General features: G+C 42.5%; 1 protein-coding gene and 2 non-coding genes across 5 annotated transcripts in view; 2 read left to right on the plus strand and 1 right to left on the minus strand.

The window, feature by feature from the left end:
• LOC116984660 overlaps positions 1 to 25112 on the plus strand; it is a 147717-nt gene that overhangs the window by 8834 nt on the left and 113771 nt on the right. The window contains exon 1 of one of the 3 annotated variants that reach the window (XM_033038949.1): positions 17774 to 17958. The exons of 1 other annotated variant lie outside the window; for it this stretch is intronic. The gene's annotated coding sequence lies outside the window, so the exon portion shown is untranslated. Of the gene's footprint in view, positions 1 to 17773; positions 17959 to 18056; positions 18440 to 25112 lie in introns of those variants that run through there. One more of the 3 variants, XM_033038950.1, reaches the window with a different exon arrangement.
• trnav-aac lies at positions 5466 to 5538 on the plus strand. Its single transcript has one exon. It is a non-coding gene; the product is annotated as a tRNA-Val (tRNA).
• On the minus strand, positions 17069 to 17141 carry trnaa-agc. Its single transcript has one exon. It is a non-coding gene; the product is annotated as a tRNA-Ala (tRNA).

Below are 25112 nucleotides of genomic sequence, written 5' to 3' on the forward strand. Positions count from 1 at the left end.
TAATAAAATCATATTTGCTGGGATTTGATTGTAGTAAGAAATTGCAGACCCTCTCCCTTCACCCACACACTCTCCCATCTCCAGTGATACTGTTGTGCTGCATTTCACAAAATAGTGATACATAGTTGGCATGAATGTTGATATTAGGAGCACATTTCACAGTGGGACTCAACAAACAAAATGTAGTTTTCTGAAAAAAATGCTTTAATGCATTGCCATAAATACTATAAAATACTCAAACAGGAAATAAGTAGAATCACTGACAGATTTGATCTTTTAAAAGTGCTCGACTGCATGGAAATTCTGCAGTTACAAGTTTTGAAAAGTCCAATGCAAATAGACTGACTATAGCAGCCTTTTAGCTTTTTACTGGCAACTCAATGAGGTTGACTTTACTTTCTTAGTCAGCAGTCTTTGTGCTAAATAATATTTTTCTCTGATTTTTAAATTTGTGGCCAACATTTGGTCTATTTTAACTTTCAACTCTGGTTCACTGGCTCTTGCATGTTGAAACTCTATGCTTCTATTTCCTTGTATAAATGTTTGTAAAGGCAACATGTCTACGTTTGTAATAAAGATGCTGTTGATTTTTATAACAAAATATTTTTGTTAAACGTGCATGTTTTTTTTGTCCGTTGAAATTCATCCTTTAAATGTGCTATTGAATGGGCAGAGCTGTAAGAGGTAGCCTCTGGTGAAGTACGCCATGCAGTGGAATGTCACCAAAAAGCATATTTTTTACTGTAAATAGAAAATAATGAAGCTCTTTATTTCCACTTAAGCAACTCTCCCAGCAGATCAGTTATTTGTTGTCACAGAACAAATGTTCATAAACACCATTCATCTATTGATTTTTATATTGCCCAAGGTTTCTAGCCATTAGCAAGGCAACCAATGGCGTTGTCATCAGCTTTAATCCTGTCAACTTGAATGGACACTCCATTGCGTTCAGGTTTATTTCTTCCTATTCCAACCAAAAAAAACAATAACTAATATATTTATTAAATAGCTGTTTAATATTTGGTGAAAAATCTTTTCAATGATTCTACCAGTTTGTCCCTGATAGAGCTTATTGTAGTTACAGTCTTCAATTATAGTCCAATGACACACCAGACACATTTTACACCAGGCTGATTAATAAGTAAAATCAGAGGATTTTGCGACTTCCTGATTACTACCTCCTGTTAATTATTTATTCATCTGACAAGTGTTTTTAAAAATGAGCAGCATAAGGCCCTCACTTGGCAAATGAGAAACTTGTAGGTGATAAATTGTAATATAGTTTGTGGTTAGCAGCTCTAAATGACAAATACGAGTTTTGATAAAAACTTTGAATGTGGAAATTTGTTGTCAGCATACAGAAGTTATGTAAAGCATACCGTTTCCATCTGATGCTGGGCTACTCAGCAGTACCTGACAGTCTGCTCCATTTTAAGAGTGATTTACATCAAAGTTTGTCTCAATTTTAAATCGGCTCTGGTGCACCAGGTAAATTCTTCCTTCTCAGTCAGGCTGACACTGTGTAGTAATGAGTGAGATGTTAAATCAATGTGTTCCCAGCCAGGAGACAGAGCAGCGCAGTGACGTTTTTAATGAGAACAGCTGAGCTTGTGAGTTTCCAGCCAGGAGGTGGAGATGCAACAACGGGGAGGTTTAAAAGAGCGCCGTAGAAGTGAAAGTGTAATGGATTGGTCTGTTGAGAACAGCCGTTTGGGGCAGGCTGTATTGAGACACGGTGGGGGGTGTAATACTGTTGAGACTTTGGAGAGGCTGTGTTGAAGATGCAGAGGGTGATGTCAAGATAAGATAATGTCTTCACTTTTGTAACCTTTTTCTTTAGTCTTTGTACAGTTGGGATCAAAGATACGAGAGTAGCTTTGGTTGGGATGGCAGTTAGGACCGTCCGATGCTCCTCCTGCAGGATGTGGGAAGCGCGTTCAGCGAGAGATCCTGACTGACCACGTGAAGGAACTGGAGCTGCAGCTGGACGACCTCGGGATAGTCCAGGAGCCTGAGAGCATCATAGGAGGTGATCACATCTAGAGTGCAGGCAGAAAGTAGATGGGTGACCACCAGGAATGGTAAAAGGAATAGGCAGAGAACACAGGAATCTCCTGTTACTATTCCTTTTTGGGTCGTGTTGGGGGCGAAAGGGGGGGGGGGGGGACGTGAAGGAGCCGCAGACAGGTCATTGGCACCAGGTTTGGCTCTGAGGCACAGTGAGGTTGGGTGAAGTCAGATAGTGCTACAGTGATAGGAGACTCTATAGTTAGGGGGACAGACAGGAGATTTTGTGGTCACAAACGGGACTACAGTATGGTGTGTTCAAGAAGGAACTGCAGATGCTGGAAGATAGAAGGTACACAAAAATGCTGGAGAAACTCTGAAGAAGGGTTTCGGCCCGAAACGTCGCCCATTTCCTTCGCTCCATAGATGCTGCTGCACCCGCTGACTTTCTCCAGTATTTTTGTGTACCTCCAGTATGGTGTGTTGTCTCCCTAGTACCAGGGTCCAGGATGTTTCAGAACAGGTGTAGAACTTTCTCACAGGGTAGGATAAGTGACCGGAGGCTGTGTGCATATCGGTACTGATTAAATTGTTAGCAAAAAGGATGAGGTCCTGCATGCTGAATATAAGGAGTGAGGAAAGAGCTTAAAAAGCAGGTCCTCAAACGTGTTGATCTCTGGATTATTCCCAGTTTCTAGTGAGGACAGGAGTACACGGATAGGCCAGATGAAGGCTGAGGATTTGGTGCAGGGGGAAATGTTCAAGTTTTTGCATCTTTGGGATCTATTCTGGAGCAGATGTAATCTGTACAAGAGATACAAATTGCACCTGAACTGCAGAGGGGGCAAGCTCTTAGTGGGGGCAACAAAGCTTCCTTAATCAATATATAGTCTAACTAGAGCAATAAGACCTCCTCTTGGGGAATGAGGTTGTGCAACTGACTTAAGCCTTGGTGGTGGAACACATTAGGACCAGCAGTTAACGTTCTAAACTGGGGCAAGGCTGATTTTGGAGGCATCAAGTCATGCAATGGGGTCGTCTCTTTGCAGGTAAGGGGATGGTTGGCAAATGGAAGGCTTTCAAAAGTGAGATAGCAAGAGTACAGGAGCAGCCTGTTCCTTAGTTTACATATATAGCGTGGAAACAAGGCCTTCAGCCCACCGAGTCCTCACCAACCAATGATCACCCGTACATGAGTTCTATCCTACACACCAGGGACAATTTACAGAAGCCAATTAACCTGCAAACCTGCACGTCTTTGGAACGTGGGAGGAAACCAGAGGTACAGGGAGAGCCTACAAATTTCTTGCAGCAAAACCCATAGTCAGAATCAAACCCATGTCCCTGGTGCTGTAAAACAACTCTGCTGCTGCACCACCGCACCTCTCCTGTTCGAGCGCAGAAGAGATCCACCAGGTGAGATATTTAAGATTGAGTTCAGGAGCGCCTTTTTCCACTCAAAGGGTAGTCTAAATGTGCCAGAGCTGCTACAGGGGCAGATACAGTTATGAATTTTAAAATACATATGGACAGATATATTACGAGGAAGAACTTGGAAGGATATGGGCCAAATTCAAACAAATGGATGTGCCAAAGGGCCAGTTTGGTGCTGTATAGCTCTATGGCAGAAAATATGGTCTACTAGAACTAAAGGATGCCAAGGCACTGTTTTAAACAAGAACAATTAAGTTAATCTCATTTTCCTGACCAACACTTTTTTTGTTTTTTTTAGTATGTCCAAATATGTGTTTTAATGTCTCTCAGTGTGTCTCGTGTGGGGGATGGTGAGGGGGGGGGTAAGGGAGAAACCGCTTTTGGTCGCCTCCTCCACGGAGAGGCGACTTTTTCCAAGTCGCCTCCCTCGCAGCCTAACACCAAGGATTGGTGCGGCCTTTCCCGGAGTCGGGCCTGGAGCTTCAGCAACGGGCGCAGCATGAAATTTCTCTGATCGCTGGCCCGCGGACTGTTCAGTCTGAAGTCGCGGGCTGCGGAGTTACTAGCTGCAGGCGCGGCTCCGGTGCCTGGGATCCCTTGTTGGGGACCCCCGGAGAAGAAGAGCTCCGACCCGCTAGCCCGTGGCCTTCAACATGTTGAAGCCGCGGTCTGCGGAGCATCTAGCAGCAGGCGCAGCGGGGACTTACAGGGCTTAGTTACTTACCATCCGGAGCGGGATCCCTCGCCAGGAGTCCCTGGAGAAAAGCTCCGACCGCCGCCCTGCGGCCTACGTCATCCTGAAGCCGTGGTCTCCGGTAGGGAAGCACCGATTCGGACTTACCTTCCAGACGAGAGGGCCTGTCATCTGGCCGCCCGCAACGGCGGAGGTTATAGCCCCAACCACGGGGGGGGAAATGGGGGAGGACTGACTGTACTTTGTGCCTTCTACCACAGTGAAGAATGCTGTGGTGGGTGTTTGTGTTAAATTTTTATTGTGTATTGTGTGTTCTTTTTTTATTGTACTGCTGCTGGCAAGTTCATTTCACTGCACTTTATTGTGTATGTGATGAATAAATCAGATTGATTGATTGATTGATTGAAAACACTTGCAGAGCAGATTATCTGGTAGCGCAAATTGGTTGCCATGCTTCCTACCGTAGAAGAATGCAGTTCAGGACAGTGAAAAGAACATGAAATTCACATTCAGCTGACCTATTCTCCTATTAATGTCACTAAGCGGGAAAACGTGCATAGAAAATTTATGAGGATGTTGCCAGGAATCAGGGGTCCGAGTTATAGGGAAAGGTTGTGCAAACTGGGAATTTATTCCTTAGAACGCATGAGGCTTAGGAGTGACCTTATAGAAGTGTATAAAATCAATAGGATACATGCAGAGTCTTTCCTCCAGGATAGGGGAATCAAGAACCAGATGATGGCATTAAAGTGAGATGGAATCAATTTAATAGGGGCAACTTTTTCACTCAAAGGGTGGTGAGTATATGGCACCAGAGGCAGGCCAGGTACTATAACAGCATTTAAAAGACACTCGGACAAGTAAACGTATAGGAAAGGTTTCGAGGAATGTGGGCCAAATGCCGGCAAATGGGACTAGCTTCGATGAGACATCTTGGTCGGCATGGATGAGTTGGGCTTGTTAGTATTATATCATTGACATTGTATTTGTATCATATCATTTGAACATCTCTCCTGAATGCCGACGCCGCCGACAGTGGCGCAGTCCCTCAACACTGCAAAGGTCGTGCCTGCCCACCAGAGTCTGCGGCACTAACGATGTCAACACAAAATGATTTGTGCCCCAGTCACTCGCTGCGAGCTGTCTCTCTTTAATAACAATGCATATGAAACGGGGATGAGAGGGGAGACTTTACGTGGAGGCGCGGGAGCAGTCATATTCGCGGATATGTCCGGAGGCTCAGTGCGGGAGCGGGCGACGGCTACAATCCAGTTACCATCCGTCGCCTCTTTGCAATTGGGCGTGTGTGGCTCCATAGGTGGTTACAGTGGTTTCCGTAGTGTAGTGGTTATCACGTTCGCCTAACACGCGAAAGGTCCCCGGTTCGAAACCGGGCGGAAACAGTTTTCCCGATATAAATATCATTATAAAATTAAATTTTAATCATTTTTAGCTAAATATATCATTGCATATCTATCCGTGTAAATGTTGTTTTTTTTTTAATGTTGGGGCATTCTAATCTGCCCAATATTTCAAGGAATTCAGTAGTCAATTTTAATAGTATGTTAGATCGGCAAATTATAATAAGAATGTAATATTTCTGCATCTTTGGATGGATACAGTGATTGGTAAAATTGGGATTATTTGATCATCAAATATACTAATGATTATTAAATAAAGTAATGTTAGTCTCACTGAAACAAAAGAAAATGTTCAAAACAAGCTGTAGAGGCTGCACTCTCGCACAATAGGCATGTTAACAGTCATATGAAATGGGAAAGAAATATTAAATTGCTAAAAATTTGCATGATGTGATCAATGATTTCCATTAGTCAGCAATTATGTTTTTCGGAAACTTGAATGTGAGCTTCTTCAGTTAGAAAACATCTGCGTCAGTTGGTAAATAAGATAAAACACTTTTAGGTTGCAGCTCAAACTGTTCAGTAGAGGCTGGGAAATCCTGCAGCTGGTTTAAAGAGATGGCACATGTTAATTGATGCGGAATCAGGCTTTTAAATGGCAGAAATAGAATGTGAACATTAGACTGCCTGCTATCAGATGAGTTAATGAAGCGTCAGATGAGTTAATTGATCACATCATGCAAATTTTTAGCAATTTAATATTTCTTTCCCATTTCATTTAACTCTAAGATTGACTTTTTAAAATCAAAACCAAAGCATTTAATGGTCATAATATTCTTGAAGAGCCATATCACGCAGAGTTATGGACGTATACTACAAATACATTAGTTATTTAATCTAATTTTATAAATTACTAGACCAAGGGGGGTTGCGGGGGCGGGCGGCCTGCGGTGTCGCACACACATTAACCACCCCCCACACACAAACCACCCCCCTTGATTAATATTATTCATTGCCCCCTTTTACCCCATCCCCGCCCTATCCACTGATAGGGGGGAGCAGGGGGAGTGGGGGAGAGCAGGGGAAGGGGGAGAGGGGGCCTCGGAAGCCTAACCAGATTACTGCGTGTTCAACGGCTACAATCCAGAGCCCGGGGGAGGAAGGCGGCTGGGCTGCGGGCGGGGCTGGGTGGACGTCCGGCCGAATGAGTCAACTACGATCGGGAGGCGACAAAATGACTGAGTCGGGAGTGGGGGACGAGGGGGTTTTACGTAACTCATCCGCGGCTTCAATCCAGAGCCCGGGGGAGTGGGCGGCAGGGTGGGGCGGGGCAGGCAGCCGGCTGAGTGCGAGTCGACTGCGAGTTGGGGGGGTTTTAACGTAACTCGCAGCTCGTGCAAAAACAGTGCCCAGCAGACTGCGCATTGAAAACTGTGCACAGCTGGCCGCGAGGAGCGGAGCCATTGTGACGTCATCAGCTCGTTAGCTTTTAAAAATATCAGATTTGTGAACAATTTTAATTAAAAACTCGGGACATTATGAGGCGATTTCAAGATCATGAGGTAAATCTCTATCGGAATATGCAAAAATTTCACCGTTAGCGCGTCGTGTTTTTGAGGAGATGTGAATCACAGAAAAACACACAAATACGTCCTATTTAAAGATCAGAGTTTTATGTATATTGATAGATCTTTTCTGACAAGCATAAATATAATAATAATAATATTATCTTTTATTGTCATTGCACGTCAGTGCAACGAGATTTAGTATGCAGCTTCCAACCGATGTAAAAGAAAAGTAAAATAAATAAATAAGCTGTGTGACGTGACCATCCGAGGGAGACAGTCCAGGGGGGGTGGGGGGCACTCAGCAGGGCCGGTTCAGAGCCGCTATAGCTGTGGGAATAAAGCTATTTCTGAGTCTGGAGGTTCGGGCGTAGAAGACCTTGTAACGTCTGCAGGAGGGAAGTAGTTCGAACAGTCCGTTATAAGGGTGTGAGGAGTCTTTATGGATGCTGACGGCCTTCCTGAGGCACCGTGTGTGGTAGATGCCCTCCAAGGCTGGTAGCTGTGTCCCAATGATCCTCTGCGCTCTGTGGACGACGCGCTGAAGAGCTCTCCTCTCCGCCTCCGTGCAGCTGAGATACCACACAGAGATGCCATACGTTAATATGCTCTCTGTGGTGCAGCGGTAGAACGTTGTCAGCAGCTGTTGGGCCAGACCAGTCATTTTTAATGTCCTCAGGAAGAACAGTCGTTGCTGCGCCTTCCTGACCAGCACAGCGGTGTTGGTGGACCATGTGAGGTCCTCAGAAATGTGAGTGCCCAGAAACTTAAAGCTGGACACTCTCTCCACACTTTCCCCGTAAATGGAGATTGGGGCGTATTCTCCATTATGGGACCTCCTGAAGTCAATAATCAGCTCCTTGGTCTTGGAGGTGTTTAGTGACAAGTTGTTACGTGCGCACCAGTCCGCCAGGTTCTGCACCTCCGCTCTGTATTTTGTTTCATCACCGTTGGTGATCAGCCCAATCACAGTCTGCAAACTTCACGATGGTGTTGGTGTCGAATGCAGGAACACAGTCGTGAGTGAAGAGGGAGTAGAGCATGGGGCTTAGTACACAGCCCTGTGGTGTGCCGGTGCTCAGGGTGATAGTGGAGGACAGGTGCGGGCCCAGTCTCACTGCCTGCGGTCGCTCCGTCAGAAAGTTCAGGATCCAATCGCATATCGGCAAGCTGAGGCCTAGCTGGTGGAGTTTGGTGGTGAGCTTGGTGGGGATGACCGTATTGAATGCAGAGCTATATGGGTCAAATGGACTCCTGCATAGTGATTTTTATAATTTGAGACACCTAATTTAAGTGTTCAGAAGAAATATCTCTCTGTCCATAGTCTGATTTCCCATAGTTGAACCTGATCAGACAGGCCTAGAAAAAAAGCAAACTGACCATAAGACTTCAGAAACCAATAAGAACATTAAGCATTTAATGTCTTTGAAAAGTAATTCCTTTTGTTGTATGTCTGAATTACTTCTTTTATTTTTACAATTGGATTAAATGATACAAGGTTTTATCAGAAATCACTATTAATGCTATTGGTGGATTATGGATTATTTCTGTAAGAAATGTTTGGTCTAGTAATTTGAAAAAATAAAAACCTAAAATCTGGGATATATTCTTTCACCAGCAGGTGGCAACATTGTCTATTTAAATATGTAACATAAACTTGTTAAGATTGATATATCTCCCTCCTATTCCCAATATAACTCCTCTACCCATTCCCATACTGACCTCTCTGTCCTGTTTTCCTGGGCCTCATCCATTGTCAGTGAGGCCACATGCAAACTGAAGGAACAGCACCTCATCTGCTTACAACCTAAAGATATGGACAATGAATTCTCCAATTGTAGGTAACTAACTTACAAATACCCCTCCCACCCACCTCCCTGTGTCCCACCTGGGCTTGTTACCATTTCTCCCCTCCCCTCCCTATCCCCTCCCCCGTCCACCTAAATACCTACATTCCTCAGGCTTCACAGTTTGCATCTCTTCTAAACTTATTTGACACATTCTGCCTTCACGTCTCAGGCCTTTGTCAAAACTTCTGCCTATCTAAACCCCCACTTATCTATATCCACCTGTCACTTACCAGGTTTTGTCCTGTCCTCCAGCTTTCTCTCTCTACCCCCCCCCCCCCCCCACAAGTAGTCTGAAGAAGGGCCCCAACCCGAATTGTCACCTATCCATGTTACCCAGAGATGCTGCCTGACCTGCTGAGTTACTCCAGCACCTAGTGTCTTTTAGTGAACCACCATCTGCAGTTCCTTATGTCTAACATTCTTGATTATTCTCCTCATTCTGAAGTATGACCTTGCATTGGAAAGAGAGAACAGTAAAAATAGCACCTTGATTGCACAAGAGGCACAGGCAAGCACATGAACAGGTAGGGGAATGGGAGGATATGGAACATGTGCAGATTGGTGGGGATTGGTTAAATTTGGCAACATGGTCAGCACAGATACCATGGCTGTACTGTTCTATGTACAATGTAACATATTTGGTTACAACTCTGTAAATTTATCTTTTTAACTGGATTTCTTAAAATATTGAAAATGTGAAAAACTACTTATGAAATTTACTAAATTACATTAAGATTAAAGAAATGGAATAGTGTAATTTGGTTTATTATTATCACATGTACTGAGGTACAGTGAAAAGCTTTTATGTGCGATCCAGTCAGCGAAAAGGCTATATACGATTACAATCAAGCCATCCATAGCGTACAGATACAGGATAAAGGTTATAACATTTAGTGCAAGCTGCTATTGAAATAAAGATTTAAAAGAGTGGAGCGATTGTACTGAATGATGGCAGATTCACACCTGGGACCAAAAACTCGCCTGGCTTCGGGACCATCACCTTCCTCCTAAGTCGCTCAACAGTAGCCAAATAATCCTGATGTCGGAAACAATGCTCAAATCTCCCCTAACCATATCTTCTCTGAATAGGCAATTGGACTTTAAGTATAGCACCTGCATTTGTCGTTTGTTTCCCTCATTATAATATGAATTAGCATTCACAAAACTTGCATATAAAGACTTTTGTGGATATTAGCCAGAAATCTTATTTACACATTTACAAACGTCCACGATTACAGACTTTCCTAAAAAAGTGAGGGAGCATGAATGGAAGAGATGCAAGTAATGGCTACAGACTTTTGCAGACCTTTCTGATTAAATCTGGGTTAGGCACATATGAAAATGAAGTGCTCCCTCATTCTGCTTCAGGTCATTCCAGGCAGAATCTGGGGAAAGAAAAACAGAAATTACATTTCAGGTTGAAGACTCTTTGTCCAGTTCTGAATAAAGGTTTTTGATCTTAAATTCTCTTTGTTTCATTCCATTATTTGACTTGCTGGGCATTTCCAGTATTTGCTCTTTTTGTTTCAACTTCCAGAATCTGCAACTTGTTGTTTTTTATTACTTGTCTCCCACCACATTTGCTTGCAGGAAATTCACAACCACTTCACATCTAACCTGCTAGATCCATGTTCGGCCTCAACGACATCATTAAAATCCAGCATACTTAAGTTAAAAAACACACCTGGTGACTTTGTTCAAGTATCCTTGGTGCTTGCTCTGGAGATCAAAATAAAACAGCATTTTGTGTCTACCAAAATAAAGCAGCCAGCAGGTTGCCTCCAGGGCAAATAAGTGACCAGAGCGATTTTAAATGACTTGCTGGCATTCACAGGGAAAAGATGCACCTGGGAAAGGTTAAGGTCACCCCATATTTTCCTCTGCAAGCTTGACTAAACTTGATTTACAAGGTTGCTTGAAGTTAAACTGCAAATGAAAATCAGGTTAAACAAAGCACATCGTCAACCTCGAAATATTTTGAAGAGGATTTGCAGGAATTGGTGAGTGTTGCTTTTTTCATTCCTAATGCCAAAATGCAAAAGTGGAATTGTTGCATAACTCAGTTCTGAAGAAAAAGCTGTTAGACATCTAGATAATGACATTCAGAGAAAGGAAAACAACCAAAGGAGGCAATGAACTTAAAACTGGAGGCAGTCCCACTTCTTCTCTCCATCAATATTCATAGCCTTCCTCAAAAGGAAATTGTATCAGACAGGGTAAGCAAGTTTAACATCTGCATGCGTTGTTAAAATCCCCATGCAAGGAGTGAAAAGTTACAATTGCTAAAATGACAGGCAATTAAATTAATTGTTAGTGTGCATCCATTGGTTGCAATTATAGCAAATGCAATATTCAGGTGTATTAAATAGGACATTCTTTATGATTTAAGGCTTGAACAAATGAACTTATTAAGTTGCAGGTCAGAGTTTCCCTGCTGTTGAGAATCAGTTACCTGCACGTGTTGATATGGCAGTGCTTCAGTGTTAAGAACTTCATGTAATATTTCCTTGAATTGTGCACCATATATGACTTTTGTACTTCAAAATGTTCTCCTCTCTTTGTTTCAACGTGGGATAACCAGTTTCTGCAGCAAAAAGGTTCTCAATACATTTTTGTCATTGTTGACATAATGTTTTCAAAACTTTAAAAAAATGCAAGACTGTAATTCAAATACAGTTTTTGATCATGAAGCAGGTCCAGTAGGCAGAGCTTACATAAACCTAAAGAGAGGTCAGATTACATCGATTTTAACACCAGGAGTCTGACAAGTAAGACTGGTGAACTGAGGGCACTGATTAACTCCAGGGAAAATTATATTATTGCTGTGACAGAGATATGGATGAAGACCCATCCACCCCAATCCACAGTACCAGCCCATCCACTCCAACCCACAGTACCAGTTCTTCTACCCCAATTGATGAGGGTTGTGCAGGTCAGTTCAAAAACCTGATGGTTGTGGGAAAGTAGCTGTTCCTACACATGGTAGAGTGGGACTTCAGGCTTCTGTTCCTCCTGCTCGACAGTGGCAGCAAGAAGAGGGCATGGCCGTGATGATGGGGATCCTTGATGATAGATGCTGCCTTCTTGAGGCGGTGTCTCAAGTAGATGCTTTTGATGGTTGGTAGAGTTGTGAGCTGTGTTCACCACTCTCTGTAGCCTCTTGCAGTCCTGTGCGTTGCAATTGCCTTACTAGCCAAGTTGCAACCAGTCAGGGTAATTTTTACAGTGCATCTATAACAATATGTTGAAAAATTCAATGATATGCTGAATCTCTTTTGAGAACTGAAGCGGTCTTTTCTGAGGCAGTTGATTTACACCATAAGCATCCTTTGGAGCACTTCCTTATGGTGGATATAAGTATTATTAGTAATTAAGAGAGTGTATTATGTTGAAAGAATGCAAGTAAATTGCTTTTTCACCTGACAGTGAGAAGAAAATAGCTGAAAGAGAAGGTTTTGTATCTCCTGTGCGAGTCTATGTGATAGAAAATGATACAAAGATAGGGCAGAGGTAACAGTCCCTTCAGAATCCTGTACAAAAAGAGTATATGTTTGATGCCATTTCACAGGAGGTAGTGGAAATAATAGAAGATCTGCCTAAACATGAAGGATAAATCAATGGAAAGAGAGAATCTGAGAGGTAGAAGAAGCTGTTAGGAAATGGGATGGATATGATCAAAGGCATTGTCAGCTCATTTCTCCCTCCCATTTCAACATTTCTCCACAACAAACTTTTTTTTTTCATTCACATGAATGTGTTTGCCATCTTGTAAAAATATAGATTAATTTACATTGTTTGAATATCAATACCTTCTGAAAACACTGTTTTTGTTGCAGTTAGAATGTATGAAAGTGAAACATGAGTGAATGTTGTCAAAATGTTTCACATTGATTTTATTTTCATTGATGCCCATTTTACACTATATCACAATGTCAATGTCTACCCAAATGTTTCAGTCCTACGCACAGCAGCACCATTGCCTGCTTAGAGTAAACTTGGAACTAATACAAAATAGGTTACCATGTATCATAGTTTATAAAATATTTTTTGTACTGGAAAGCTTATTTAGAAAAATATGGGCATAGATGCACTTCCACATTATAAATAAAACAAGGCTTTTTTGTCTTAAATGGAGATAGCTTTCTTACCTTTGAAACATTGTTGAAAAACAACTTAAAAGCTCAGTTTTCTGCCAGTTTAGAAATCCCAAATAGTCTTCTTTACTACTAACATAATTTTGGTGGTGTGTTAGAATTATACATTCAAACACTGTATATGCTTTTGTAAAAATTGCAAATGGTTTTGTTCTTATTTCTATTTCAGGATGTAAATGTACAAAGTTTTAAAATGATCAAAATTAGTCCTGTAAAAATTGATAGCATTCTTGGAAGAACATCAAATCAACAAGCTTTAAGATAATAGATGAACCGCTCCAAAAACTATTTATTAGGACATACCATGAAGCAGAACTTTTAAGCCATTGTTATCGGAATCTGGAAATCAAATTTGAAATTTGTTATAATGCTAAATCGCAAGTCGCAACGCAATGCTAGGCTGATAAATAAGTTCAGCAGAGAATAAGGTTGGATTATTTTAGAATGTTCCTCCTTATTCTGATTATTGTTTTTATGAAATGTATTAAAAATGTTATATGGGTCTGATATTGAAAATGGGAAACATAAATGTGAGAATCTTGTACTTTTTATATATCCAAAGAATTGAAGCACGCACATCATGCTTAGAATTAGTCTGTTCTTATATTGATTCAACCAGGCAGTAAATTTTCCATTTTCTTCTGTACAAAGCCATCTGTAAGCTGTAGTTCTTGCATCCCTTCCCCCAGCTCACAACCGGCCATGTGTCAATGTGTCATCAGCGAAAGATCCAACATGTCTAAATATAAATTGCATAATGGAAATTAAAATGTCAAGCTATCCAATGTTCTGCCACATCAGTTTGTAGCAAGGTTAAATCTCATCTTTGTTCACTAATAAGTTCTATCACAAATGCTAAACTTCTGAAAGCAGACAGAATTAAAAAAAAAAAAATCAACATTGTAAACGTGAAGGGCAGCTGATAATCATTACACTGCTGTTGTGGAATTAGCAATGCCAAGACTGGATTAAAAATTGCTCTGTTTCTGAAAATCGTGAATATGTTCTTCTATGGGGCTGCTTCAAATTAAACAATTCATTCATTCATTCATTCATTCATTCAAACATATTGACAGCCTTCGGGTATGTAAGTTGTGTTGTCCAAAGGATGCTGTGTTTGGGAAAAGGGGGAGAAGAAGTCAGCCAAGAGCCATGAAATATGAACCTAACACTCTATTCCTATTTAGAATTTCTTTCACAGTTTTATCCCACCAAATCATCTGGAACGTATCTTGCAACAAATTATTTTTTATGGCACAACTTCCCAATCTCAATTTCTGACAGAAAAATCTAATTCTGAAAAAAGAATCCTAATTTCCTTTGCAGATTCAGGCATGGTGTGCATTTCAGTGATTTTTCTGCATTTATTTACCTGCAGATATTTTTCTTTCAACTGTAATGTTCTTCACTTCTGAAAATAAATAGACATGTTTGGTAAAACGGAAGATAGACGCAAAATGCCAGCAGCAGAGACCAGGTTTGGTCCAAGGAGACTGAGATAGCTTTAGAGGGGGCTGAGACCGCGTTGGCCAATGCCACCATGCTGGTACACCCTAGGGCATCGGCCATAATGGCCCTCACTGTGGAATCATCTGACGTCGCGGTGGGTGCTATCCTCGAGCAGCGGGTAGGTTGCTGCTGGCGTTTTTTAGCAGGAAGCTGTGGGCCCCGGAGATAATGTACAGCGCTTTCGATCATGGGGCCCAGTTCACGTCATTCCTGTGGTGTGGTATGACGCAGCTGTACGGCGCGAAGCTGCACCAGACCACCGCGTATCATCCGGAGTCGAATGGTTTAGTCAAGCGGTTCCACAGACACCTTAAGTCGGCGTTGAAGGCCCGGCTCACTGGCACCGATTGGGTTGACCAGTTGCCCTGGGTTCTCCTAGGCATAAGAACTACACCTAAGGAAGACCTCGACGCCTCCTCGGCCAAACTGGTTTATGGCTTGGTTTTGCGGATACCTGGGGATTTTCTGCCTGCCACCCGTAATCAGGAGGTCCCGGCTTCGGCAGTGCTAGCTGACCTTCCCGGTTCCCACTTGTCAACACGGGTCGTCCGCGGTGCATGTGCCTACTATGTTACGGGATTGTGCTTATGTTTTCCTTCGTAGGGATGCTCACCGCTCGCATTTACAGCGGGTGTACAAAGGTCCGTGCAGGGTGCTGAGGACTGGTACCTCGACGTTCACGTTGGACATGGGTGGCAGGGAGGAGTTCGTCTCCTCGACGAGGATAGCCTGGTGGCTGTGGCCACTCCGCGGCATAGAGGGCGCCCACCGGCCATTTTGCCACCCTCTGCACCTGTTATTCCCGGTTGTGTTTCACTGGTCCCCTCTGTTACGCCTGTCCCTCGTTTGCGTTTGTCGCGTCCCTCCGGTTCTGTTTTGCCGGTCCCTACTGTTCCGCTCTCCACACGACCTCGGACTCCGCGTTCCGGTCGAACCGTCCGGTTACCCGTGCGTTTCCGTACCGCGGATTCTGGGAGGGGGGGGGGCATGTAGCGGCGCCTGCTGGCGCACATAGGTATCGAACCCGGCATTTGGAAGCAGCGGTCACGTGACTCGGGAGGGGCTGCTGTTTTTGCGCGGTTTCGCTTTCGCGCCACAGTTGTGTAGCTGACCACCGTTGTGGTCATACGTGTTTGTGAGTTGCCGTTCTTACATCCGCCAAAGTATAATAATATATAGTTTAAATAGATCGCAACACGGAAATAGGCTCCCCATGGTAATATGGGCATTGGACACTAGATGGCGCATGCTTTTTTTAATCTCATTTTCTTATTAGTTTAATTAATTAATGTGCAACTTTTGGCACTGACGAGTTACGACTTCCTTCTCAATTATATTTTATCTAAATCTGTGCAAAATTTAATGTAGTTTCGAGACATGGGTCACGAAAGTTGATTTCTAGACACATTTTTGATGCTTGGCCCACAGCCTAAAACAGAAAACAATAGTTCCAAAGATCAACAATGGTCAGAGTTGAATGGTGGAGGAGGATCAAGGGACCGAATACCCCTACTCCTAAAGGGGCTTGCTCATCTGATATTCCTGGACTCGCTGGATTCCACATGGAGTCCAGTGCACCACTCAGTCTTCCTGTCATTCTTATGCTAGGGAATTGCCTCTCCAGTTTAATGCCAGAGCAAAGCTGGTGTAGTATTGGAGACACAAGCAGATGCGGTAAACCCGAGCAAAAAACAAAATGCTGCAGGAACTCAACAGAGCAGGCAGTGTCTGTGGAGAGACAATGTTTCCGTCAGGATCCTTCTTCAGACCTTTATAATATTGGAAAACCTATTTGAAAAGAGATTTTTAGTCTGGAGAATGGTGATTAAAATCTGTCCAAATCTGTTAATGCTGCCAAAAGCCTAAGATTACATCCTATAGTGCAATATTGAAGTGCAAAGAGTTGCTGAGGTTGATGTGCAAAAACATAAGCAAACATGAACACATATCTCACTCTCCCTGCAAGTATCTTAATTGAATTCTATCTTTGTAATCCTTTGGAGAAGTAACATGTTTTTTTTAAATTGAATTCTTTATTGTTATATCAATCATGAAATAAAATTGCTGGAAAGTATATCAACCACAGCATTGCTTATTAGTAACATGTGTACAAGGGTACATTTACAATGATTATAAATTTCGCCTTGCATGTAAAGTTACAAAAACAAAATTGATAATGTTTGGAGAAACGAGACAGCAGATGCTGCAATTTCGAGGAAAACACAAAGCACTGCAGAAACAGTGGGTCAGGTCGCATCTGGGGAGGGAATGGACAGGCGAGCTTTCCTCGTTCCCTTTCCATTCCCTCTCCAAATGTCCAATTGCTGTCTGGCTCACTGAGTTCCTCCAGCACTTTATGTTTTCTAATGTTGTTTGGAAAATAAAGTGATTATATGTACAGTAGTTACATTAAGATTGTGCAGCAAATGATTAACAGATTGCGAAATGTAAATAATTGAAACGTTTTCTGCAGCAATCAACAAAAAAAGCCCACTGGAGAATGCGGGCATCGATCCCGCTACCTCTCGCATGCTAAGCGAGCGCTCTACCATTTGAGCTAATTCCCCACATTGAATTGATCCTCTATTTACATTTCTCATATTCAATTTCTCCTTTGTGTACATGTTAACTTTACTCTCGTATATTTTAATCTGTTGTTAAACTGTTCATTTTGCAGCGTTAGGTCGATGGTTCTGACGATTGAATTTATAAATTAAGTTTGAGCTCCCAACTTTCTTTAGCATATCAAACCCCAGATGTATTTAATAGAATGCCTTCGATCCCAGCAGTGACTGGGCTCCCGTCGACCAAAACACAGTGTAACGGTGGGATGACTTTTTTCATACATGAAAAAGATGTTCGTGGAATATAAAGTGTATTTTCGACTGACATGAATTCCAGCCGTTTGGCGGATGCAGGAAGACAATGGGACGCAAAACAAACTCCTGGGAGGGGCTGAAATGTTAAATCAAGATGAACGGTGTATAACTGTAGTTTGCCGCCCATCATACATGCACGTACCGTCCAAATGCAGTCAAGCACCAGAGCAGATGCAGCTGCGCGCAAGCCGCCTGCGATTGGAGAGCGGTTGTCGGAAGGTAGAGCGCGCCCGCGCCACGCGCACTGAGTGAGTGAGCGGGGAATGCGCGCGCCTGCGCCACGCGCACTGAGTGAGTGAGCGGGGAATGCGCGCGCCTGCGAGTGAGTGAGTGAGCGGGGAATGCGCGCGCCTGCGAGCGAGTGAGCGAACTGCGATGTCGCGCGAACGCAGGCGAGCGCGCAGGGAAACGGGCAGAGACAGCGCAGCATCTCCGTGTCAGGAAGAATGAAGAGAGAGCCGCAGCAGCGAATTGTCAGCAACGAACGATTCAGCCCCGACACAAGGTAAGGGCGCTGGTCTGGCTCCTCTCTCTGCCTCTGTTGATCGAACTGCGAGTATTCTCCCTGACTGTCCCGCTGTGTGCACAGAAGACAAGCAGTGGTAACGTTGGGGAGATCGGTAGCTGAGTATGTCAGCGTGGCCCGCTCGCAGTCACTTGGTCTGCTGGCTGTTTTTGTTCTGACAGACGTCAAGCTGCTGTCGCAATGAGAATACGAAGCTTGACCATGTGGATTGACCTTGCAGTGCCCGTTAAAATTTGGGATCGTTGAACGTTGGCGTTAATTGGGGGAGGGGTTGTCGCTAATAATTTTATCGGTTTTGCTTCTCGGGCGAAGAGTTTGGACCGCCCAATTGTGATAGCTGGAAACTGTTGGTGGTACACATTTCAAAGCCTTTTGCTCAAAAGAGGTACTCGCAGCACGGATGATTTGAAGCTGCCTATAGTACAGCACAGCAATGTATCTGGCGCGGTTTAAAACTAAGGTAATATAATTTGAGGATGCAGATCTCGGGAGAATTGCTGTTTTCATCCTGAATTGGAACTCGAATATTGTGTCGCATAGAAACCCCATTTTATTTCACGTCAATTTATCAATAATGTATGGTCGCCCTCTAAAGCTCCCAGCTTGTCTCTTGAGGATATTATCAAACATGTATAAATTGTTGAGAAAATAATTAAATATATTTTCTTCTAGAGCTGAATATTTTAATTTGATGGTACCTCGCGTGTGTATCGTGGCATTTGGTTACGAGAGTGAGCCTTTTTGGAATATAGTAGCAACATTACAACAAAGGAGTGTATACTTACTCAAATTATTGCAGCGGATTGTTGAGTCGGGGAATTGTCATTTAACGGCCAGAATTATAATATACCATGTTTTTTATGATTACACTTGGGTGTATAATTGGGTATATGGAATTATGAACATTTGCATGGAAAAACATTTTAAAAGGAACATTGATTTGAAAAATATACCAGAAATGAAAGTAAGAAACACAACCGTGTATATAACATAAGAAAGTAAACAAAAATGCTGGAGAAACTCATCGGGTGAGGCAACATCTATGGAGCGAAGGAAATAGGTCCAATATATAACATATTGGACCAGCAATTGGCTATCTGGTCCCTGTCTTTATTTGCAATATTCGCAAACCTCCTCAGAATGCTTTTTCCTAATTTCTTCTTACAGTTTTTCCTCCTTCCCCAAGCATCAATGAAATGCTTCAATCTGTCTGTGCAGAAACTACATGTGTATTTGCCACAACATGATCTGTTAATGGTATTGCGATAATTATGTCCATTATTCTTTAAAAACATTTCCCCATGTACAATCTTGTTGATCACATTCATAATTTTAAATATCTTAGTCCACCCTGATATTTGTATCATTTTAATTATGAGAGGTTTAGAGAAAATAGGAAGGACCTATTTCCTTCACCTTTAGACAGGTACATGGATAGGAGAGATATGGAGGGATAATAATAATAATAATGTTTTGTTTATAGGGACAGTGCATATTAATTAACATTTGCATGTAAATATGCGAGATTGTAGCCAATCAGTAGCTAATTTCTGTCTCTAGTCCCTAGATATGGGCCTAGTTGGGACTAGTGTAGCTGGGACATGTTGTCGGTGTGGGTAAGTTGGGCCATAGGGCCTGTTTCCACACTGTATCACTCTATGACTATCTATGACTATGACCTCAGTTAAAAATTGCATATATGTGTACTTAAGACCCCATGTCTGTTTTTGAAGGGTACAGGCTTTGGGCACATGGGCTCAGGCTAGGCAGCTCATTATCAATTGGTACAGTCACATTGGCCCTCCTTTGCAACATTTTCTTTGATTTTATTTTGGTTGTATCGAAATAAAACATGCTGTCTAATTGAATGTTATTTCAGAACATCATAGTGTCAATCCAATCAATCGGTGCATATTGACAGGGGATAAAACTCAAGTTGTAACACTTTCCACTTTGAACTTTTACTTTTATTCAGGTCCATATTTTAACTGATTTTACATTGGCAATAAGCTTGTTTGCATATATTGTTTGCATATATTTTTTTGATATCTAATTGACATTCAAGGTAAGATTGTACCCCCTGAACAATCAAAATGGTCAGCTATGTTTGGAGCTAGTGGATGTGCATCCACCACCATCCCCAGCAGTGGGTCCAGGCACTCACCACTCTGTGTCAAAAAAAAAAGAAAAAACTTGTCCTGCACATCCCCTTTAAAGTTTGCACTTCTCATCTTAAACCTATGCCATCTTGTAGTTGATATTTCCATCCTGGGGAAATATTTTAGCTGTCTGTCTATGTCTCTCATAATTGTATATACTATCAGGTCTCGCCTCAACCTCCTGCGTATGAGGCGCATATAGTAATTTTACAGATGACACAAAAAATTGGTGGTGTTATGATGAGTGAGGAAGGTTGTCTAAACTTCAGTAAGATATAGAACAGTTGGAAACTACAGTGGAGCATTTTGCAGATGGAATTTAATCCCAACAAGTGAAGTCAAATAGAGATAGGACATGTACAGCGAGTGATAATAAGGAATGCTGAAGAAGAAAGGAACCTGAGGGTTTAAGTCCATTGCTCCCTTAAAGTGGCAACACGCTGGTGAAGAAAGCATATGGCATACTTCCTTGAGAAAGTAACTCCAGTGGGTCAGACAGCACCAGTGGAGGGAATAGATAGATGGCATTTCGGGTCCTGACCCTTCTTCAGACTGATTGTAGTTGGGAGGAGAAAACCAGAAAATAAAGTTGGAGGCGGGGCAAAGCATGGAAAATGATAGGTGGATGCAGGTGAGGGGGTGGCAGAAGAGTGGAGTGAGTGACAAAGGCTAAAGATGAAGAGATAAAAGGATGTCAGATAAAGGAGAGAAGAGGAATGACATGCAAAGCCAAAGGGAGGGGATAAAGGTAGAAGGGGAGAGGGTGGAGAGAGGAAGTGGGGCAGGATAGTGTGAAAATGGGTGCACAGGAAAGGGAGAAGGGGTTGGGGAGTTTTACTGAAAATTGGAGAATTCAGTGTTTATACCATCGGGTTGTAAGCTACCTAGGTGGAATACAAGGTACTATTGCAGTTTGCGTGTAGCCTCAGTCTGGCGTTGGAGGAGGCCCAGGATGGAAAGATCGGAATGGGGGTTAAAATTGTTTGTAACCAGGAGACCCAGCAGACCTTGGCAGACAGAGCGTGTTTTGACATCTTTCTCCAATATTTGCATCATCTTCAATCACCAGTCACATCTTGCCATCCCCACCTGTTTCTACTTTCTGCAGAGACCACTCCCTCCACCAATGTATTCAATGGCTTTAATTTAGTGCAGCCTAATGTGAAATGATTTTGATAAATTGTGATGATAATGCAGTGTTTCCAGGAATTTAAGCTATCTTTATCTAAACTTGACATTATCAGTAGTTCTTAGAATCTCCCTCAAACTAGAACAGTTCTTGATGTGCAATTGTTGCAATGATGAGACAGTAGTGATATACAGTGCCCTCCGTAATGTTTGGGACAAAGACTCGTCATTTATTTATTTATTTATCTATCCACAATTTGAGATTTGTAATAGAAAAAAAATCACATATGGTTAAAGTGCACATTGCCAGATTTTAATAAAGGCCATTGTTATATATTTTGGTTTCACCATGTAGAAATTACAGCAGTGTTTATACATAGTCTCCCCAATTTCAGGACACCATAATGTTTGGGACACAGCAATGTCATGTGAATGAAAATAGTCATGTTTAGTATTTTGTTGCATATCCTTTGCATGCAATGACTGCTTGAAGTGTGCGATTCATGGACATCACCAGTTGCTGGGTGTCTTCTCTGGTGATGCTCTGCCAGGCCTGTATTGCAGCCACCTTTAGCTTATGCTTGTTTTGGGGGCGCGTCCCCTTCGGTTTTCTCTTCAGGATATAAAAGGCATGCACAGTTGGGTTCAGATCGGGTGATTGGCTTGGCCACTCAAGAATTTACTATTTTTTAGCTTTGGAAAACTTCCTTGTTGCTTTAGCAGTATGTTTGGGATTGTTGTCTTGCTGCGGAATGAACTGCCAGCCAATGAGTTTTGAGGCATTTGTTTGAACTTGAGCAGATGGGATGTGTCTATACACTTCAAAATTCAGTATGCTACTACCATACATGCCCAGGCCATAACACCCCCACCACCGTGTTTCACAGATGAAGTGGTATGCTTTGGATCTTGGGCAGTTCCTTCTCTCCTCTACACTTTGCTCTTGCCATCACTCTGATAGAAGTTAATCTTCATCTCATCTGTCCACAAGACCTTTTTTCCAGACTGTGGTTGCTCTTTTAAGTAGTTCTTGGCAAACTGTAACCTGGCCATTCTATTTTTGCAGCTAACCAGTGGTTTGTATGTTGCAGTGTAGCCTCTGTATTTCTGTTTATGAAGTCTTCTGCGGACAGTGGTCATTGACAAATCCACACCTGACTCCTGAAGAGTGTTTCTGATCTGTCGGACAGGTGTTTAGGGATTTTTCTTTATTATAGAGAGAATTCTACTGTCATCAGCTGTGGATGTCTTTCTTGGCCTGCCAGTCCCTTTGCAATTAGTAAGCTCACCAGGGTTCTCTTTCTTCTTAATGATGTTCCAAACAGTTGATTTTGGTCAGCCTAAGGTTTGGCTGATGTCTCTAACAGTTTTATTTGTGTTTATCAGTTTCATAATGGCTGCTTTGACTTTCATTGGCACAACTTTGGTCCTCATGTTGATAAACAGCAATAAAAGTTTCCATAGGTGATGGAAAGACTGGAGGAAAGACTTGGTGCTGAGCTCTCTCATACCTGCATTAAGGAGGCAATTAAACACACCTGAGCAATTACACACACCTGTCAAGCCATGTGTCCCAAACATTATGTGCCCTGAAATGGAGGGACTATGTATAAACACAGATGTAATTTCTACATGGTGAAACCAAAATGTATAAACATGGCCTTTAATAAAATCTGACAATGTTCACTTTAACCACATGTGATTATTTTTTTCCTATTACAAATCTTAAATTGTGGAGTACAGAGGCAAATAAATAAATGATGGGTTTTTGTCCCAAACATTATGGAGGGCACTGTACCAACAATGCCACAGAACCTTCGCTTTTATGCAGTACATGGTGCACACATTGGTTCCCTTCTAAACATTGGAAGACTTGTTTTCTGTTTTACTGACTAGGGTATTGTTTTACAAAGGCATAAACAAAAGTAAAGACACCAAGTAAGAACGAGTTTATTCATTTAACTGAACACAAAATATCTTGTTCAAATTCACACATTGTACTGCAGGCCAAAAGAGTGTACACAATCAAATTACTTTGTTTTATCTTTTCTTCCATTGCCTGTGTCATAATACACTCTCATCTGAGGTGAAGAATTGGTTTCATGTCTAGAATGAATTTGATAGATCAGCGAGTCACAAAACATGGATCAAGTTTCTTCATGGTTTGATATCAGGATACAGTTATGTGAAATTTAAATTATTTGGTTTAAAGCAGTTGTCATTTTGAAGAAACATTACAGGGAGTAACTTTATGTCAGCTCTATATCTAAAATTTCTTCCTAGCTTCCACTGAACCCTCAAATGTTTGCTATTTTGTTTTGAAATGGCATCATGTTCCATCACTTGCCTTGTTCTAATGCTTCACCTTCAACCATTTTGCCTAGTTTCACCCTTCTATGCTTTCATTAACTCTCATTCTCTATGGGCCACCCACACACCATGTAAGGTTTCTCATCAAGATGAGAAACATCAGGAGGATCCCAACTAGAAAATTAATCTGTCCATTTCCCTCCACTAACCAGCTGAATTCATCCAGCAGTTTGTTTTTCCTCAAGAATCCAGCATCTGCAATCTCTTGTGTTTCCTCTCTCAATCTAAGTGATTTCTTCCTCTGTCTTGACTTATCAAACCCTTTTTTTGTGTTTACTGTCTTATGCCAGGTCCATTTCCTCTGCATTTGCAAAAGTGAATTTTTCCTATTTATTATTTTAAATGGTACCTTTAAATACTGTAACCCCTCATTTTAATTGGGCTCTACACCAGCCCCGGCTCACACTGCGACCCAGACCATTTACAGCCCGGTTTGCCCACGCCACCCCGGCTTGCATCACGACCCCAGCCATTTACAGCCCTGGCTGCCAATGCCACACCTGGCTCATGCAGCCTCTTCAGCTATTTACAGCCTCTGCTGTCTACGCCATCCCTGGCACACACTGTCTTCCTGGCCCATTACAATCCCGGGTGCCAATGCTGGCCACTTCCAGGCCAGACCTACTGCTGCCACTGCCAGCCACACAGGTTCCTTGGTTGTTTTATGAAAGAGAAATTATGCTTGATAAAGATATTAGCAATTAGGAAGATGATCGAGTAAAACCTATAAGATCATAGAAACAGACTAGTCGGCCCATCGAGTCTACTCCGCCATTTGATCATGGCTCATCCATTTAAACCTCTAGTTGTAGTGTATTTAGTTTCCAAAAGGCATTTAATAAGGTGGCATTAAATAGGATTATTACACAAGGTAAAGGCCCATAGATTTCAGAGTAATATATTGATTAGGATTTAGGAGCAAGGAGGTCCTACTGCAGTTGTACAGGGCCCTGGTGAGACCACACCTGGAGTACTGTGTGCAATTTTGGTCTCCTAATTTGAGGAAGGACATTATTGTTATTGAGGGAGTGCAGCGTAGGTTCACCAGTTTAATTCCCGGGATGGTGGGCCTGACGTATGATGAAAGAATGGGTCGACAGGTTGTTTTCGCTGGAAGTTAGAAGAATGGGCGGGGATCTTATAGAAACGTATAAAATTCTTAGAGGATTGGATAGGGTAGATGCAGGAAAAATGGTCCCGATGTTGGGGGAGTCCAAAACCAGGGGTAGGCCATTTAGGACTGTTTAAGAATGAGGGGTAGGCCATTTAGGACTGAGATGAGGAAAGGTTTTTTCAGCCAGAGAATTGTGAATCTGTGGAATTCTTTGCCATAGAAGGCAGTGGAAGCCAATTCACTGGATGTTTTCAAGAGTGAGTAAGAGTGGGGCCTGTCCCACGAGCATGCGACTGCATGCGGCAAGCGCGACCAAACCGGAAGCGGGGGCCGCGCAGAGGTCGAGTGATCCCCATACAGGG

Source organism: Amblyraja radiata, chromosome 20 (assembly GCF_010909765.2).
Source record: "Amblyraja radiata isolate CabotCenter1 chromosome 20, sAmbRad1.1.pri, whole genome shotgun sequence".
NCBI classification, from domain to species: domain Eukaryota; kingdom Metazoa; phylum Chordata; class Chondrichthyes; order Rajiformes; family Rajidae; genus Amblyraja; species Amblyraja radiata.